This window comes from Vicugna pacos, chromosome 14 (genome assembly GCF_048564905.1).
Source record: "Vicugna pacos chromosome 14, VicPac4, whole genome shotgun sequence".
In the NCBI taxonomy this organism is placed as follows: domain Eukaryota; kingdom Metazoa; phylum Chordata; class Mammalia; order Artiodactyla; family Camelidae; genus Vicugna; species Vicugna pacos.
In genome coordinates, this window is record NC_133000.1 from 64,699,818 (window position 1) to 64,719,632 (window position 19,815).

At 34.4% G+C, this 19,815-nt stretch overlaps 1 protein-coding gene and 1 pseudogene across 3 annotated transcripts in view; one reads left to right on the forward strand and one right to left on the reverse strand.

Annotated features, from left to right (window-relative positions):
• PCCA (propionyl-CoA carboxylase subunit alpha) overlaps positions 1–19,815 on the forward strand; it is a 377,947-nt gene that overhangs the window by 13,765 nt on the left and 344,367 nt on the right. The gene's annotated exons all lie outside the window — the stretch shown is intronic.
• On the reverse strand, positions 15,828–17,770 carry LOC102531056 (asparagine synthetase [glutamine-hydrolyzing] pseudogene; annotated as a pseudogene).

The following is a 19,815-nucleotide window of genomic DNA, read 5'->3' on the forward strand; positions in this document are numbered from 1 at the left end:
TGAGGCCAAGGACTTTGCCCTTCCCTCTTGAGAACTGAGTCAACAACTTTGTTTGCACTTAACAAATATGGAATCACTGCAAGTCCAGCTTTCCTCTCCTGTACCTTGGAGCTAGTCCATGAGTGCATTCAGTAGCTGTAGTTACACTTTGGGAGAAAGCAGGAAAATACATAGGTCTTTGCCTTTATTTTGAATGTTTTCCTATCAATATTTCTTAAAATTATTTTTTATGCTTATTCACTAACATATCTTTCTAACTAGGATAACATAGCAACTGTTGGCATGACATGGCATTAAGAAACAATCCCAAAGAATTCAGTGGAAAATTATAGAACATGATTTGTTTCTGAAGTATAACACATTTTTTGTCTTCTTATTAGTAGGCAAAGGGTTTCAGGTTGATAGTTTGATTAGAAATTAGAATTTAAGAAATTAATTCTATCGATCATTATTTACGTTTTTTCCTGTATTTGCTCAATTTCTACAGAATATGAAAACTTGAAGAAAAAGATGTGACATAGTGTATATCATTATTCTTTTATGTTTTTGTCAATAAAAGAGTAGCGGTAATAAGAAAGGGGGAATATGAAGATGGTGAGAGTAATTATTCTAATATATGGGGTCTTATCTGTTGTCACTGTCAGGAACAATTCTTTATCTTTGAAATTCTCATTTTTCTTTATGAGAGATTAATTAGGACAACACCAAAAACTAATATAGACAAGAAAAGAAATTTATAGAATCATCTCATTCATAAATCCTAAGTAAAATCTAAGCAAACTGAATCCAGTGATGAATAAAAATGATAAATCCATCATGACCAAACTGGATTCATCCCAGAAATGCACATTAGTTTAACATTAAAAAATCAATTTATTACAATTAATATATGTAATTTACTAGATTAAGAGAACAAAGGATAAAAACCATATGACCATCTTAATAAATGCAGAAAAGTAAAAACACTCTTAACAAACTAGGAATGTAAAGGAACTCCCATAACCTGATAAAGGCTATCTCTAAAAAAACAAATATACTTAATTGTGAAATGTTAATAACATTTCTTTTATATTAGGACCAAGAGAGAAATGCCCCAAATCGTCATTTCTATTCAGATTTTTTATTATGGATTATTCTCAAGTAATGTGAGAAGAAAAAGAAGGTATAACATTTGCAAAGAAGAAACCATTTTTACAAATGATATGCTTGTCAATGTAGAAAAGCTAAATAACCAACAGATGAGTTATCAGGATAAATAAGAATGTTTATCGAGGTCACTGGATACAAAAGCACTATTAAAAACTCAATTACAGTTTAACACCAGGAAAAAATCTAGAAACATAATTTTTTAAAAATTTCATTTATTACAACACCAAAAATTATGAAATACCTTAGAAAAATGTAAAAAAAAGTTTATTCAAGAGATCTAAATAAATGCAGAGTTATTTTTAAGTGGATAGGCAAGATTCAATATTATAAGAATATTAATTCTGCCCTAAGAGTCATTGAAATTCCAATTCTCCAACAAGAGTTTTTCTCTTTGAATTTGGGAAGCTGAATCTATAATTGATATGGAAGAGCAAAGATCCAAGAATATCCAAGACATTCCTGAAGAAAAATAGTAAAATTGTTACAGGATCTTAAAATTTACTCTACAATAGGGGGAGGGTATAGCTCAGTCATAGGGTGCATGCCTAGCATGCATGAGGAACTGGGTTCTATTCCCAATACCTCCATTTTAAAAATAAATAAATATGCCTAATTACCCCCTAACCACCCAAATAAAAATTTACTCTACAGGTATAGTAATTGAGACAGTGTTGAACTAACACAGAAATAGAGAAATAGACCAGTAGACCAGAATATAGAATCCATAATCAGATCACATACATATACATGGACAATAAAAGCACTGTAAGTCGGTGGGCAGAAAAGATGATTATTTTAAAAATGGTCCAAGTACAATCCAATTGGAAAAAAATCATAGTCAGGTCCCTGCCTCAAGCCATATAGAAGTATTATCTCCCAGGAAATTAAAGATTTAAATATGAAAGGAGAAGGTATACAACTTTTAAAAGACAGTATCTTTATTACCTCAGGATAAGAAAGGATTCTGATAACAAAACAAAAAAAAATTCAAACTCGGAATGAAAGATTAGTCAGTTTGATTATATAACAATGAAAAAGTTCTGTTAAAAAGAAGACATCAAGAAGAGTAAAAATACAACCTATAAACTGGGAGAATATACTAGTAACACTTATAATTGAAAAAGGATTGATATCTAGAATGTATTAAAAAAATTCTTACAGATCAAAAAGAAAAAGCCCAATAGGGAAAAAAGAAGCAAAAGATATGAATAGGCATTTCATAAAAGAGAAATGCAAACAGACCCTAAGTATGTGTGAAGAGGTCAGACTCACTAGTTGCAAGGGAAATGCAAATGAGTAAGGTATCATTCATATTTACCAGAATGGAAAAATGTTTAATTTGGATAGTACCAAATGTTGACAAGTTTTGTAGAGCAAAAGGATCTCTGATGTACAGCTTGTTGGAAGATAAATTGCTACAATCATTTTGAAAAACTTTTTGGCATTATCTAGTGATAGTTGAAAGTACTCATGACAGTAAAGCTGAACAATGGTGCATACCAACAGTACCAGTTGTAGAATGTCCTCCAGAGAAAGCTCACGTATGTATTTGATCAAGAGACAAATACAAGAATGCTAACAACAACATTGTTTATAATGCCCAAAACATGGAAGCAACACAATGTTCATCAATAGTAAGTTGGATAAACAAATTATAGTATAGTCATACATTGATCTATTTTATAGCAATGAAAATTAATGAACCTTAGCTGTATTCATTAGTATGAATAAATCTCAAAAATTTAGTATTGAGCAAAACAAGTCATTTAAACTAAATATTATATTCTGTCTTAGTCTATTCGGTCGGCCATAGCAAAACACCATAGACTGGGTGGCTTATAAGCAGCAGAAATTTATTGCTCACAGTTCTGGAGACTGGAAGCCAAAGATCAGGGTGCCAGCATGGTTGAATAAGAGCCCACTTCTGGTTGCAGACTTCTCATTATATCCTCACATGGCATAAGGGGCTAGGGAGGTCTGGGGGTCTCTTTTATAAGATCCCTAATCCCATTCACGAGGGCTCCACACTCATAACCTATTCACCACCCAGAGGCCCCATCTCCTAATGCCATCACCTTGGGGGATAGATTTCAGTAGATGAATTTTGGGGGGACACAACCATTCAGACCGTAGCACATTCTATTTGTTTAAAATGTAAAGGAGGCACATTTAAATTATACGTTATTAAGCTCTACATCATATGTGATAAAAACGTGAATAAAAGAATTGAATGATTATCACAAAATTCAGGATAGCGATTACCTAGGGTGGAATGATGGGGATGTGACCGGGAAAAGGCCCAGCATGGATGAGGGAGCTCCTACAGATTCCAGTGCTGTTTTGTAAGCTGCATCCTAGGTGCGCAAGTGTTTGTGTTATTATTTTTCAAACTGAGTTTTCATAATATATACTTTTCTATTTGTATGCTTTTTTTAAATTAAAATGATTAAAAAAGGATTTGTTAAAAAATCAGACACATGTCTTGTGGTCCCTTTACCTTTAACAAAGATACAAATGAGTCCTGTTGTTGGAAACTTAAAAGAGACAGCAGTTTTGTTTTTTTTTTTTAATAAAAACTTTTTATTTGGAAGTATTTTCAAACTTACATAAAAATTGCAAGAATGGTACAAAAAACACCTGTTTATCGTTTGTCAAGTTTCACTTACTGATAACATCTTATGTTACTTGCTTTTTTGTTAAAGAGAGATTTATCATCCCTCTCCGTATTTTTTTCTAAATTATATAAGAACAAGATGCAGGCATCATGCCTATGTGTCTCCAGTTACTTCATTCTGTGTTTTTTGAAAAGAAGGACATTCTGTTACATAACCACAGTACAGTTATTAATGTTAGGAAATTTTAACGTCGAAACAATACTTTAAAATAATGTATCATCCACATTCCAATTTGTAAACTGACTTAATAATGTCCTTTATAGCATTTGTTTTTTTTTCTCCACTAGAGGTTGCAGTGTACGTATTGCATTTAATTGTTTCTTTAGTTTCTTTTATCTGGAATAGTTCCTGAGCCTTTCTTTGTCTTCTATAACAATGATAGTTTTGAAGAATACTGTAAAATTATTTTTTGTTTTAAGAGAACATTTCTCATTTTGAGTTGGTTTACTGTTTTCTCCTGAGTATATTTTGTTTCTGATTCCTAGTCAAAATGCTAAACAAATGATACATTTTTCTCAGAGTTATCAGATCTTGAGGTACATATTTATCTGGCTCTCACTGCTTGTATGAATTTTGATCATTTGGCCAAGGTGTTGCAGTTTCTCCACTCTAAGGGAGAGGAATTATTAAAAGGATTTATTTGGAGAGAACTGTTGGTGAGTGTTGAACTCTGTTCCTCTCTCAATGGAGAGAAGTAGGCATGTGACATATATATCTCCCTCACCTGAAGTCAAAAGAAAGAGGCCACTTGGAAAACTTAATGTATGTCCTCTGAAGTTATCAAGTCACAATTCACTGATGTCTGACTCTTTATGGAAATCTAGAGTTCAAGGGAGGAGTTGGCCTGCTTCTTTGCTTGCAAGGAGAGTACCCAGTAGATTGGAATCAGCCCATTTTCCCAGAGTTTGTTAGGCAATCAGTGCATGAGTGTTTCCCACGAACAGGATGTGAACGAGTCTGTTTGGGGTCATTGCATAACCTGACCTGAAGGCCATGGAGAGTGAATGGGCTCATAGAGGTAAATTTGGCAGAGTTCCATTGAATTTCCAGTGGTTAGGAGTGAATAAGCTACTTGGAATAGAGTGCATCCTTGTAGGTCAACAGAACTGCAGGTGAGAATCCAATGATTTGTGGGAGGTATTGCCTGAGACTCATGAAGAGCCCCCAAAGAGAAAGAGTTTTAAAGATCTGCAGGCACAGAAAGCGTGAAACCATCTCACGACTTCACTGATAAAATAAGAACGTTTCTCTCCTCTCTGGGTAGAGTGGGGTGGGTCAGATAGGAAGGTTAGTAAAATTCCAGTGAGGAAGGGTAGACACTGAAAGAGGGGGAAAGGGCCATGCTCCCCTCTGTCACTGAAAGGGGTGAGCCCACTGTAGAGGTCATCTGTGAGACAGGATAAGATCTAACATTAAGTTAACTCTGAAGCTCTCATTATTTTATGGGATCAAACATTTTTATTTAAAATAGAATTGAGACTATGTTTGTCATTTAAAGTAACTACAGGACCTTTAATTATGTAAGAATGCTCAAAAAGTCATGTGACTACTTTCGTTTTCACTGAGGGACAGGGAAGAATTTCTGAATAAATGTCTGAATAGATTTTATTTATTTACTTGTTTGAAAAATTTATTCATTTTCGAGTAGGTAATACATTACATGATTTAAAATAGAAATGATATGAATTGTGTACACTGACAAATCTCACATCTGTCCTCATCTACCCAATTGACATTCTCCTCTTACAGGTAAACATTTTTATGTGTTTCTTGTCTCAGTATTTCTTTATGCAAATGTAAGCAACTATGAATCTCATGCCCCTATTTGTTACAAACAAAAAACATAGCGTACCTTTCAGAACTTTTCTTTCTTTTTAAAAAAATTGCTGTAAAACATACATAATGTAAAATTTACCATTTTAACCTATAAGTGGAATGGTGGTGGATCATTTGGTAACTCTATGCTTACCTTTTTGAGGAACTGCCAAACTTTTTTTTACAGTGGCTGCACCATTTTACATTCTGACCAGCAATGCAAAAAGGCTTCAGTTTCTCCATATCCAATATTTAGCTGTTTGTGATTTGCTTATTTCACTTAGCATGTTTCATCCATGCTGTAGCATATGTCAGAATTTCCTTACTTTTTACGGGTGACTAATACTCCATTGTGTGTATACACCATGTTTTGTTTGTGCATTCATCTGTTGCTGGACATTTGTTTCTTTTGTACCTTTTGGCTCTTGTGAATAATGCTGCTATGAATACAGGTGTACAAATATCTGTTCTAGTCCCTGTTTTCACTTCTTTGAGGTGTATACCGAGCAACAGAGTTGATGGATCATGTGGTAATTTTATGTTTACCTTTTTGATGGACTGCCAAACTGTTTTTCATAGTGGCTGTACCATTTTACATTCCCAGCAATGCAGGAGAGTTCCAATTTCTCTACATCTAATACTTATTTTCTGTTTGTTTGTTTTTGATATTAGCCGTCCTAATGTGTGTGAAGTGCCCTATCATTGAGGTTTTGATTTGCATTTCCTACTGACTAATGATGTGCCTTTTCATGAACCGTTGGCCAGTTGTATGTTTTCTCTGGAGAAATGTCTATTCAGGTTCTTTATTTCTGAATTGGGTTGGTTGTTTTGTGTTATTGAGTTGCAGGAGTTCTTTATATATTCTGGATATTAACCCCTTATCAGAGATATAATTTCCAAATATTTTCCCTCATTCTGTGGGTTGTCTTTTTACTCTCTCAATGTCTTTGTACTCTGCTGTACAAAAGTTCAATTTTGATGAAGTCCTATTTATCTATTTTTGTTGTTATTGTCTGTGCTTTTGGTATCACATCCAACAAATCATTGTTGAATCTGAGCTGCTGTACCTAAGGCTGCCTGTTGTAGGGCTGAGGTATGATATGCAAAAGGTTAAAATTCACCAAAATTTACCAACCTCTTTGTCAAGCTCTGCCCTGAATGTTGCAAGTGTTTGACTAAACTCCAGATTTTCAAAATAGTTACCGTCAGATAGTTACTGCTGGTTCAGTAGTTGTTTAGGTTAGAGGGGTGTATTCTTGGATATTTTCTGTGAAGTCCCCTTGTATTTTTTTTGACTTCACAATATTTCCCAGAAATCTTTCTATATATTAGTACACAGAGATCTCCCTCATTCTCTTTAATAGCTACATAATATTCCATAATATGGATATACTGTGGTATACTCAACCTGTTCCCTACCATTGGATACTGGGGTTTTATCCACTCTTTCACTATTACAGACAATGATGCAGAGAAAAATTATGTGTGTGTGTGTGTGTGTGTAAATTTGTACATGTACAGGTTACATACACAAGGATATCTGTGGGACTCATATCTAAAAGTGGAATTTCTGGGTCAAAGGTAAATGCATTTTCAGTTTTGGTAAATGTGCCAAAAGACCCTCCTTGGAAGTTGTACCCTTGTAAATTCCACCAGCAATGTATGAGAGTGCTTGTTTTCTGAAAGCTTCAATAACAATGCATTTTAATCTCTTGGAATTTTGCCAATTTGGTAGGTGAGGAATGGCATCTCGACATAATTTTATTTTGCATCTTTCTTATGAGAGAAGGTATGTGTCTTTTCATATACTTAAGGGTCATTTCTGGGAAAAAATTGAAGAGGACACAATGAACATAAGTAAAATTACCTTCTAATTGCATCCCTTGAATCTTGCTTGTTCAGGGTGGTGGTCGTGGTTTTAATAGGGGAAGCTGTCACTGTGAGCTGAAATCTGTTGCTGCTTCATACTAGAAGACAAGCAGGAGATGAGGAGAGCCAAGTAAAGAGGTAGGGTAGGAGAAACTTATTTCTGTAAACACTAAATGAATATTGTAGAATGTATGTGAGGGTGCTGTAGGACTTGAAATGGATAGCATTTCTCATTTTCCACCACCCTTTGAAGAAAATGGCTTTGAGGGAAGGCCCAATGTGATTATTCTAGGAAGTAAATTACAATAGGCTTTAACTGGGTTCTGACTGCACAGGATATTCAGGATTCTTCAACTAACTGCTTATTGGTGTTCTAAGCCACCTGCTGAGTTATATGGCGTATTATATAGCCTGACTTGTAGCTACTCTCCTTTTTTTAGCAGGTGTTTTGAAAGTGTGTGTGTATAAATCCTATTTTAAATAATAACCATTATGAAGGATAAGTAATTTAGTTTGCCTACTTTTCTGATATCATGAATATCCCAGGAGAGCTTGCTTAATAAGAATCTTAAACAAGATGGGGAGTGGGGAACACTGAACAGATGGGAGTTTGAAGGGGGATGGGGAAGAAGCACAGGGGACACACACTTACAGCTGTTTCCATGGGGAGTATCTGCCCAGGATCTGAGTCTATATAGCGAAGGGCAGTAGAGAACAATAGACTAGGAGCCACTCCCAAGGAGAAAAACAGGATCCTAATTAAGGAACATTCTCTGCCACTAGAGCAGAAGATCCTGGCAACATTGCCTAGCTAAATTCCAAAATGGCTGTGACCAAATAACTGTCATATGTTTCCCATTCTTCCTCTATATGATATGACTCTTTATTGTGGTTATCCTTTCCATGTCTCACTGTTGCATGTTGGGTGTATGAGAGGCAGATGATTTTAGTTCATGAGTCTTGAGCAGCCACACCAAAAGAGCTGCACCGGATCTGATCTAGATCACAGACATTGGACTTTGAGCCTGATGCTGTAATTGGATCACAAGCACCACATATTGTATGATTCCGTTTATATGAAAAGTTCATAAGAGGCAAATCTGTACACAGAAAATAGATTAGTGAATCCCTAGGACTAAGGATTGAAGTGGGGTGTGTGCATGACTGCTAATGGGTATAAAGTTTTTTGGAGGGGGTGATGACTACGTTCTGAAATTGATTGTGGTGATGATCGCACAAGTCTGTGAATATAATAAAAAAAGCTTTGAATTGTACACTTTAAAAGCTAAATCGGATGGTATTTGAATTTAAATTCATGCTGTACACCAAAAATTGACCCAACATTGTAAACTGACTATATTTATAAATAAATAAATAAATAAATAAAATAAAATCAGTGACTACAAAAAAAATTCAATAAAGCTGTTATTTAAAAAGAAACTTTAGAAAATGAAAGACTAGCCAGTAGTTGGGAGAAAGTATGTACAAAATATCTAATAAAGGATTTTTATTGGAGAATATAAATTAGATTTGTTATATAATTCATTGTAATTGGTTCTTTTATCATTACTAGCATCCCTCTTTATTTCTTGTTTATTTCTAGTTCTTTTTACCTTAAAGTCTGCTTATCATATCTCAAAATAAAAAGAAGGAAAAAAATATATACTATTTTCCCTCATCTGGCTGATCCATATCATGATCAGAAATCAATTTTATAACCATAGAAAGATGGATTTGCTAAAGTGAAGGAAAGAGTACAGCCATTTCCATAGATAAAGTTCTTTATATGTTGTACCATATAATATTTTATGTATATTCGATTATGTTTGTTTATGAATCCTCAAAAAGAGAATGGCTTAATTAGCTTTTTAAAAAACCTTTTGCTGAGTAGTTTTTAAACTATTTACTATTTAACTATTAACTGTAATTTTTTAGCTATTTCTTTTATATGTTTTAATTTTATTTGAAATCAGTTAAGATCACTTTCATGATTTAAAAAAAGTCTACTTGTCAGATATTAATATGACCATACCAGCTTTATTTTAGCTAGTGTTTGCATGCTTTTTTGGTACTTTCTCTTTCAATGTATGTTTTTATATTTAAACATGTAAATAGAATATAGCATATTTTTATCCAATATAAAAATCTTTGTCTTTGAATTGGACTATGTAGTCGTTTTACACGTGCTATAGTTACTATTATAATTGAGTTTCATTCTGTTGGTTTTCTGTTTTTTGTCTCTTTGTTTCTTCTTTCCTGCCTTCCTTTACATTAATGAAAAATTTGCATTAATCTGTTTTTCTCTTCTATTCTCCTTTTACTTATAACTTCTTATTACTTTTTCTGTGGTCACCCTAGAAATTATAACATATATCCTTAACTTAGTATAGTCTACTTCTTAGTACTTTGAAGAACACAGATTCATAACAGTCTTAACTTCTTTACCTCTTCCTGCTTTTTGTACTATTGTCATCTTTCTTCCTTTTTTTTAAGTTCCACAGATTTTATTGTTGTTATTTTAAGCAATCAACATTTACTTACACTTACCTATATAATGAACCTTAACATATTTAAATTTATCAGTATATTTTACCTCTTTATCTCTTCCAGCAGTTTTATTCTTTCATCTGAGGTTATGTTCTTTCAACTTGAATAACTCTCTTGATTATTTCTTAAAAATTAAGTTTACATATATCAAATTTCATTTGAAAACATTAAAAACTTTTTTTAGTTACAGTAAAAAACACAGCATAAAATTTACCACCTCTCTCATATTTAAGTGTACAGTTTAATAGTGTTAAGTATACTCACATTGCTGTGTGATGGATCTCCAGAACAGAATCTCTATACCCATTAAACAACTGTCCATTTCCCTTGACTCTAGTCCTTCATACAGTATTTATCCTTTTGTGGCTGGTTTATTTCACTTGGCATAATGTCCTCAAGGGCACCCATGTTGTAACTTGGGATAGGATTTTTTTTTTCCAAACTGAATAATACTCTGTTCTATGTATATACCACATTTTGTTTATCTATTCATCTTTTGATAGACATTAGGGTTGCTTCTACTTATTAGCCATTTGAATAATGCTGCTGTGAACATGTATGTGCACATATCTCTTTGACATTCTACTTTCATATTTTTCAATCTATTTTTGATTTTTTGATGAATTGCCATACTGTTTTCCATAATGGCTGCACCATTTCCATTCCTACCAACAGTGCACAAAGGTTCCAGATTTTCCACATCCTCAACAGTATTTGTTATTTTCAGTTTTGTTTTTGTTTTTGATAATAATTGTAATGGTTTTGAAGTGATACATTATTGTTTTTAGTTTTCATTTCTCTATGATTAGTGATGTTGAGCATTTTTTCATATGCTTATTGGCCCTTTGTATATCATCTTTGGAGAAGCATCTATTCAAGTTCTTTGCTCATTTTTGACCTGAGTTATTTTTTTGTTGTTGAGTTGTGGGAGTTCTTTATATAATCTGGATATTAATCTTCTATCAGATATATAATTGTCAGATATTTTCTCCATTCTATAGGCTGTCTTTTCACTCTGTTGATTGTGTTCTTTGATGCTCAGAAGTTTTTAAGTTTGACATAATCTTGTTTGTTTAGTTTTGCTTTTGTTGCTGTGCCTTTTGGGTCAGATCCAAGAAATTAGTGCCAATCCAGTGTAATCAATCTTTTATTTTATTTTTTTCCTAGGAGTTTTATAGTTTAGGGTCTTGCATTTAAGTCTTTAGTCCATTTGAGTTGAAAACATCTTTATTTTGCCTTTATTTTTGCTGATACAGAATTGTTTTTTCTTTCAGCACTTTAGAAATGTCATTTCATTGACTGCTGACTTCCATAATTTCTTTTGAAAAGTTAACCTTCAAACTTATTGTTGCCCCTTTGAAAGCAATATGTCATTTTAATCTTTCCGTTTTTAAGATTTTTTTTAAAATTTAAGAAAATATTTGATTTTCTTCAGTTTGACTTTCATATTCTTAGCTGTGGTTTTCTCCGTGTCTAGTTTGAGATTTGTAGAGCATCTTGGATATGTAGTTTAATAATTTCCATCAGTTTTGGAAAATTTTTGTCTACTGTTTCTTCACATATTGCTTCTGTTCCATTCTTTCTCTCCTCTGTTTCTTCAACTCCAATTACATGGATGTTAGACCTTTCCATCATGTTTCATATGTCTCTTATGCTCTTTTATGTGTTTTCCATCTTTTTTACTCTGCTTCAGTTTGATACACTGACTTGTTCTCCATTTCACTAATTGTTCTGTTGTGTTTAATCTGATTTAAAACCCATGAATTGAATTATTAATTTCAGATATAATCACTTTCTATTATAGGACTTCCATTTGACTTTTAAAATATATAGATTTCTATTCTTCAGTGAAATTCTTTATCCTTTCTTCTCTTGAAAATAAATCATAGATGTTTTAAAGTCCTTGTCTAATAATTCCCAAATCGAATTCACCTACAGCTCTTTCCCTGTTGTCTGAGTTTCTTCTCCTGCTTTTTGATAATATGGTCCTTTTTTAACCCAGCATGTTTTGGTTGGATCCGGACATTGTAGATGACAAATTGTACTCATTTTTCTGGCAGATAGAACATCAGTGCATCATCTTGATCCTCATGTGCCATCATTCTCTGGTTGTTCGTAAACTTTAAGTCCTGCTTTGTTTTTTGCTTTCCATTTGCTTTAAACAATTTGTTTTAGGTTGGATTCTTCCAGAAGTAGAATCTGAACCAAGCATTTGGATAGAATGATTAATTAATAAAGTGCTTCCTAGATAAACTATTAAGAGAGTGGGAAAAGCAGGATATAGAAGGGGAAGAAGCCAAGGAAGGTACAGTGAAGATCCAGACTCAACCTCATTTCTAGCATACTCTGAAACATCAGTTACAACCGTAGAGTTCATCTTACCCTGAAGCAAAGGAGTTGAGGTTTTGTATTCCCACAGTAGTCAGTCATTGGCTATGGTCCATCCTAGGGAATGTCACACTTTCAAGCACTTTTAGTTCTCCTCAGCAGCAAAACAACTCTAGTGCCCATGCACAATACTTTAAAACATTGTTTCTCAACCCTTAGTTAGCCTTCTTAGACATTTTTTTCCTAATCACCTCCCATGGAATTTTATTACCATAAATATACTGTATATCTGTTTATGTATTTTATTTTTATCTGTTCTTTATACATGGAAAGAGTAAGTTTAGGGTGTTTTTTTGCTCCCCAAGAACCATAATTGCCCTGGTGGAGAATGCATACTCTAGAGGCTACAGGTATGACCTGTTAGCAACGACGTATTTAGTTGCTGGCAGTTGGGTACACAGGCCTGGGGAAAGAGATCCAAGGAGATCTAGGTGGGTCACCAACAATGTTGCTACACATTTCTTTTAAATATTTTGTGTAGTTTATAGTTACCTGTTTTGTGGAAGTGTTAGTCCAGGACAAGTTATTTGATCATGCTAGAGCCAGAAGGTCCCTGTTTCACTTTATTTCTAATAGTAGAATGATTATCAACTCATGGTCAGCCTTGTTTTCATTTATTCTCCCAACCACTGTCCCTAACTCCAGATTATTATGAAGTAAATCCCAGACATATTTTTGCTTAGGCACTCAGTGTATTTGTTTTTTCTTCTTACATGTTTAGTAGTTTTACTAAATTGTGTCTTGGAGTTGGTTGTTCTGAGTTGATTTTCTTAGATATGCAGTCAACCTTTTCAATATATAACTTAGCTTTCCTAATGAGAAAAAAATGACTTTTTCTTGAACTATCTTTTGCCTTTGTTCTCTGTTGTTTTGGTTTTCTTCTTTGGGGTCTCTATGACCATCTGTCACTTTTTCTCAAGTCTTTAAAAATCACTTTCTTAATTTCTTTTTGATTAAATTTTTTTTCTTATTTCACCTTCTATTTCTATAAGGTTTTTTTTTTGGTATTTACTTTTATGCTATTTCTAATGTAATCTTCATTTCTGAAATTAATTTTTTATTTATATTTGTTGTTTTTTCCTGAATTCTGTCATCTCCGTTTTTATTTCTTCTAATTTTTATTCATGCTGTTCTCTCAAATCTTCTGTTATTTTGTTAATTTGTTTTAGTTCATTTTGAATTATTAGTTTGTGGTTTTTATCTATTCTGTGGGCAATTTTTAAGGTCTGCTTTCATTGTCTTTAGGAATGTTATTGATATTTTCCTAACATCTTTTTCCTCATAATAACTTAGAGATGTGACTGCCTCCCTTTTTGTTATTCATTTTCATATAAAATTAGTGTGCCTAACTTTCAGGTGGAAGGAATCAGTCAGGATAACTTCTGTAGATTTACAGTGTAAAGCTCCCTGTCCTATTGTTTTTACAAAATGTTCAGAAATATTACCTTGTACTTTCTGAGATCTCTTGGCTTAACTTTTTATCTGGACCTTCTTTTCCTTTTGCCCTCACATCCCTGTATTGGTCAATTTGGATTCTACTTCCTGCAGTTTCTCACAGTGTGAACCTTTATTCTGTCCCCTTGCTGATTTTTTTGCTGTTTCCATTTTCTTAGCTTATCGGATACCCTTGCTTCTATCTGCTTTCTCCCTCACAAATGCTGATAATTTCCAGCTCTTGTGGCTTCTTGTGTTTTTTCCTACCCACTTCTTTTTTAATGTTTGTGGGTATAGCTTGCCACTTAGTTTTGTTGTAGGTGTTACTTAATGCTTTTTAGTTTTGTTACCCTAGTTTGTCTGTTTGGGTGGATTTGGGAAATTTAAAAACTACATCACCATCATATTCTGTAATAAATTTAAAAAAGAATTGTTCTGTTGCTTATTAGATTCTGTTAAGGGAACTTTGTGGTAACTGGTAAGTATGAATTTTCTTCTTTTGCTTATCAATGAAACTTCTGTCAATTGGTCAGAAATTAGCAAATCTCAGTCTTAGATTCCTTGAATTTCATGAATCTTCAATATATAATTCACTTTTAAATTAGTGTCTCTGCTGGGTACCCTATTACCCTATCTCTTACTCTTGGGGAAGAAAATTAGTGACTTTACCTTTGATTCCTTGTGGGCTCAACTCTGTTCTTCCAACTCTGTTCTCTCTTTTCCTCATTATAGTCTTTCTTCTCTTTATTCCTTTTTGTTTTGTTTTGTTTTTGAGCGGGAGAGGCAATTAGGTTTACTTACTTAATTATTTTTAAAATGGAGGTACTAGGGATTGAAACCAGGAACTTGTGCATGCTAAGCATGTGCTCTACCACTTGAGCTATACCCTCCCCCATCTCTTTCTCTTTATTCTTATTTTTAGCACTATAAACTCAGTTTCACTGCTTTCAAAAGTTTATACTCCAGGAGCAGAGAACACATACCCACAAATATATGTCACAATTTAAAATGTCATAAGAGCTTTTATGTTATCAACATGAAGAGGATGTAGTAATTAACTTGGCCAGAGAAATCTAAGAAGGCTTAACAGAGGAGGTAACATCTGAGGGAGACAGGTTTTGAGGAAAGGACAGGAATTTAGTAGATGTGTGAAGCAGCTTACTCAAAGAAACTGCTAGAGCAGTTCCCTTGAAACAGAATCACTTTTCCTCTCCCATGACAGTATTTCCCTATAGTAGATGAACGTATATTGATATTAAATTTGTTTTCTCATGATCACATATTAATGTAAATGTGTCTAATAGAAGCCAAGGGAGTATATAATTTTATTGCTGGGAGTAGACAGTGGATTAAGAAGAGTAAATTTAGAATGAGAACTACTTATGAAAAGACAGATGGAAGAAGAAGGTCCAGTGAGAGATACTGAGAAGTGAAATCAGAGACTTATAAGGTAAACCAGGAGAGATTCGTCTCAGATAAGCCAAAAAGGAAGAGAATTTTAATAATGAATCAAGGGTCAACAATGTTAACAATGTCAAAGACAAGTTAAGTTGACCGTACCCTGAAGGAAGGCATTGGACTTAGTGGTTTGGAGGTCACTAAGTGATTTTATTTGTTTTACTTTGCTTTGTATACTTAGAGATTTCTAAAATTTATTTTGTTTTAGATCTATATAAAATATTTGCATAGTTTCAAAGTCAAGTATGCAAAGCATGTCTGCCTTCTATCTCTGTCTTCTCCATCCTATTCCTTCTTCCACCCCACTGGTAACTAGTTCTTTTGTATTTCATTATTTATTTTTCCTTTGAGTTTTAGATTTGAGACTTTCATTTTTTTCATGCCCAAGTGAGTCTAGGTGGTTGACTCTTATTGCTACTCCCACCCACTGACCCCAATCCCACTAACCTTCACAAGAAGAAGAAACACTTTAAGTCTATAGCTTAGCGAGTACTAAGCTTTGTCAGCTGACTTGTAATGGGTCAAAGTGCCGGCAGAAGGGTCAGTGGCATTGATCTTCCTTGGCATCCAGGAATTGATTAGCCTGTCAGCCTGGCACTCAAAAGATTTGTTGGTAGTAATAGCCTTCTTTAGTTTTAGGAGTACTGAAGGGAAATATTTGTCATGAAGTTGCCATCTATTGCATCATCAGCCTGATGTTCAATATATTCCTGTAAATTCCTAAACCAGAAATTCTTACCCAAGGTTATCCCATCACTGAAACCTTCTTTTGGTCACCAGGGAATCTATCTCTTTAAGTATCAGACTGGAGTCCTCAAATCTCTCTCTCAGGAGATGTTTTCTATCCCATTCTTTGGTATTCTCATTTCTGGTGGCAGAGACAAGTAATAGAAGAAAATCAGTGATCCACAAATGGGGCCCTCAGTTCAAGGCCACGGGCAGCAGTAGTTTGATCTGTGCGGAGAACATCAAACAAGCATTGTTCATTTAGAAGTCTCTTACTCTCTTCCTTGACTTTTTCAGAAGAATGAATTTTTGTGAAAATATATATAACCTTGTGAAAGTTTATCTGAACCTTCTCCAGAGAATAGCACCATGCTATCTGTGCTCTTCCAAATGTACTTGGAAATTAAATCCATATCTACTGAAGCATGGATTATTGTAATGCCATCAGTTTCCAAGGAAAATATGACATCACCCAGGACCCAAATACCTTCCTTAGAGTTAAAAAGGCCTTCATGATGTTCACTCCCAGTATAATTTGCCACCTTTCTAACAGCCAGTAAATTGAGACTATCTTCCATGTCAGTTGCACGTGTATGGAGAGTACTATACTTGGGCTACTTTCAGCTGCTTCAGCAGGGTTACGGCAACAAAGCTGGAATCCAAGTCCCCTGATTAAAAGCACCTAGTCCTATCTGTCATCAAATGTTTCTTAATAGCATTGTCAAAAAGGATCTGGAAGTATGCACGTATATAAGGAAGAAAAAATAACATGAATAAATCTACTTCCCTAGACAAACATTAATTACTTTATCCCACTGGAATCTTGTTTGAGTTTCAGTTTTAAGGATTGTTCCCTGTCTCTTGCATCATCATTTTCCCGCTATCTACTGGATCATTTATAATGTATGAAGATACATACATGGTGGAATATCTCTCTTCTATTTCTCACTTTCCTTTATAGATAGCAAAAGTCCTTGAAGAGTTGTCCATACTTGCTCTCTTCAGTTCTCCTCACCTAGCTACATAATTTCTATCTCAAAACCTGGGAATAGTTTCTCTGAACTGTTATGGAGGGCATGCAGAAGTTCATCTCTACAATGGTGATACTTAACCATTTCCACTGATGTAACTTTACCTTTTGGGTTTAAATCCAAAACTTTATAGTTTCCTGGAAAAAAAGGCTCCACTTTGAAAAAAGAGTTGTGATGTGCACTTCAAGTTAACAAAACTTTTAGCTTCTGAACCCACAGCCAAAAAATCCATCTTCTATCATGACTTTAAACAAAGGTCTGATTCCGTAGGTGTCTCTCTGCCCAAGAACACTTTCTTACTCACAGTATCCAATAAAATAAATGCAGACACCCCATGTAGCATACAAATTGCTTGCTCAGTTCCTCCTTTGTTATAAAGATGAAGGATTATCTCATTATCTGCTTTGGTCTGGTGATCAGATTCAAAATAGTATTTCATCTCCTTGTGGTTATAGACCTCACCATTGTAACCAACCCACAAATAAGGATATTTCTTAGCTCAAAATGTCTGCATCCCAAACAGTTGGTCAACTACTGCCAGCCACTGAAATCCAAAGCTGCAGTTGTTGTAGCCATTGATATTCTGAAGGCGAAATGCATCTGGACTCTGTGTGCAATCTTCGTATGACTCAGACACTGAGCAGATGCACAGTCATCACTGCCTAAAAGACCCCAAGTGCCACACGTGGTGCAGCAGAGCTACAGGATCTCTGCGTGCTCAGGCCAGGCTGTCAGGAAGGGGGAGGAAAGGGCTGTGGACTATCTCCATCATTTGTTTTATTACAAGTGTATCTATTATAATCTGTATCTATAGTTCTTTTTTGTTAGATAAATGCTAGCAAACTATGCGCACTCTACCTTGATTTTTCTCTTTCAACAGTATATCCTGGCAGTCATTCCACTGTTGTATATAGAGATTTTCCTCATTCCTTTTCACACATACATAGTCTCCCATTATATGGATGTTCTGGTACATTTTAAGATAGAATAAGGATACTAGGAAAGATTCAAAGCAGGGGAAACCTTTCAGAAGAGGAGGCCTTTTATTCTGCCAACCTGTAGGTAACTTGAGGGTCCCAGAGACTGAGATGATGAAGCCAACAGAGAGATGGCTGAACATTATTAAAACAAGATTGCTTCCGGTCCTATATAATAAACCCCTTTGTTTCCTGAGCCAAAGAGGAACTGGAAGGATTTGAAGAAAGAAATTGGCTTTTTCCTTTCTTCCTATACTTCTCATTTTGTATAGTTTCTTTTATTTTATAAGGTTTTAAAGGAGGCCTAGAGCTAACCCGGAGTGCAGCCATCTGTCGCAGGAGAGGCATCTAACAGAGTATCAGGGAAGTCCTTCTTTCACCTTTGGGAAACCACTTTCCTGATGCTTGATATTTCTCCTTTGACTCTTACTGGAATCAGTTCATTGGGCAGACGAGGTGTCCCTTCAGAAGTCTCTGAATTGAATACAAAATAGCTTAACTCCAAAGCCCTGTTATACACTAGACCCCAAAATTCACTCTAGTCTATTTCCCATCTTGCATTCTGCTCAGCCATATTGTCCAATAAAGCTTACCAAAGAGAGTGTTTCAGTGAGTACCATGTAATAGCATACCTAGCAATGTACACACATGCACAACCCTCAGTGGGGTTAATGAAACTAAAATCAAGGAAACTAAGCATAGAAAATGTTTGCTCTTCTGTTTTCCTCTCTGTTAGCCCATTTCCTTACCTCTCCTCAGAAGAGTTGCTGATAGGATTGATCCTACTCAACTGACGTAGTCACACAGAGGATGGGATCACTGTGATTTAAAAGATTATACACAAAGCCTATATGAAGAAGATTTTGAAGCAGTCCTGAAAAATCACGAAAGTGGGATTCAAGAAAAATAGAAACACATTCCTCATTCTTGAATAGGACCATTCAACCTCTTAAATATGTCAGATCTCCTGAGGTTAATATATACATTTAATGTAAAAAGATGCCAGGAAAACTTTTCCTGGCACTGGATCCTAAACTTCAAGTAGAAAAATAAATAAGCCAGAATATCTGTGAAAGTCTTCAAAAGGAAGAGCAATGAGAGGAGGCTGGCCTTACTATGTATTAAAAAATACTATAAAGATCCTATAATTAAAACAGTGTGGTGTTGATGCCTGGCTATATACACAAACCAGTAGAAATAGTTCTAAGTATGTATGGAAATTTAACATATGACAAAGGTAGCATCTTAAATCATTGAGGGACAAGATTAACTTTAAAATGGCATTAACATGACTAGAGAGTCATTTAAGAAAAAGATATGTATTTGGATTTACATTCCCCTTAATTTACATTATATTTACTCCAAATAGATGAGTTATTTCAGCATACAAAAATGTAAATATAAGTTCAAGAAAAAAATATGCCTACCTCTTTATAACCTGGACATGAGGAAGAACTGTTATAAATTCCAGAAGATTGATACATTTTGTCTATCATATCTATCTAAAATAGATATAAACTTTTGCTTGGTAAAAGCATCATAAGCGAACTCAAAAGACAAATAAAAACTAGCAGAAAATATTTGCAGCTAAATTAGCTAATAACAAAATAGCTAATTTCTGCCATGGATAAATAAGTAAAAAAATTAGGAAGAGTATTAAGAGGTGCTGCAACATGGGTGAACCTCCAAAACATGCTAAGTAAAAGAAGCCAGTCACAAAAGATCACATACTCCGTGATACTGTTT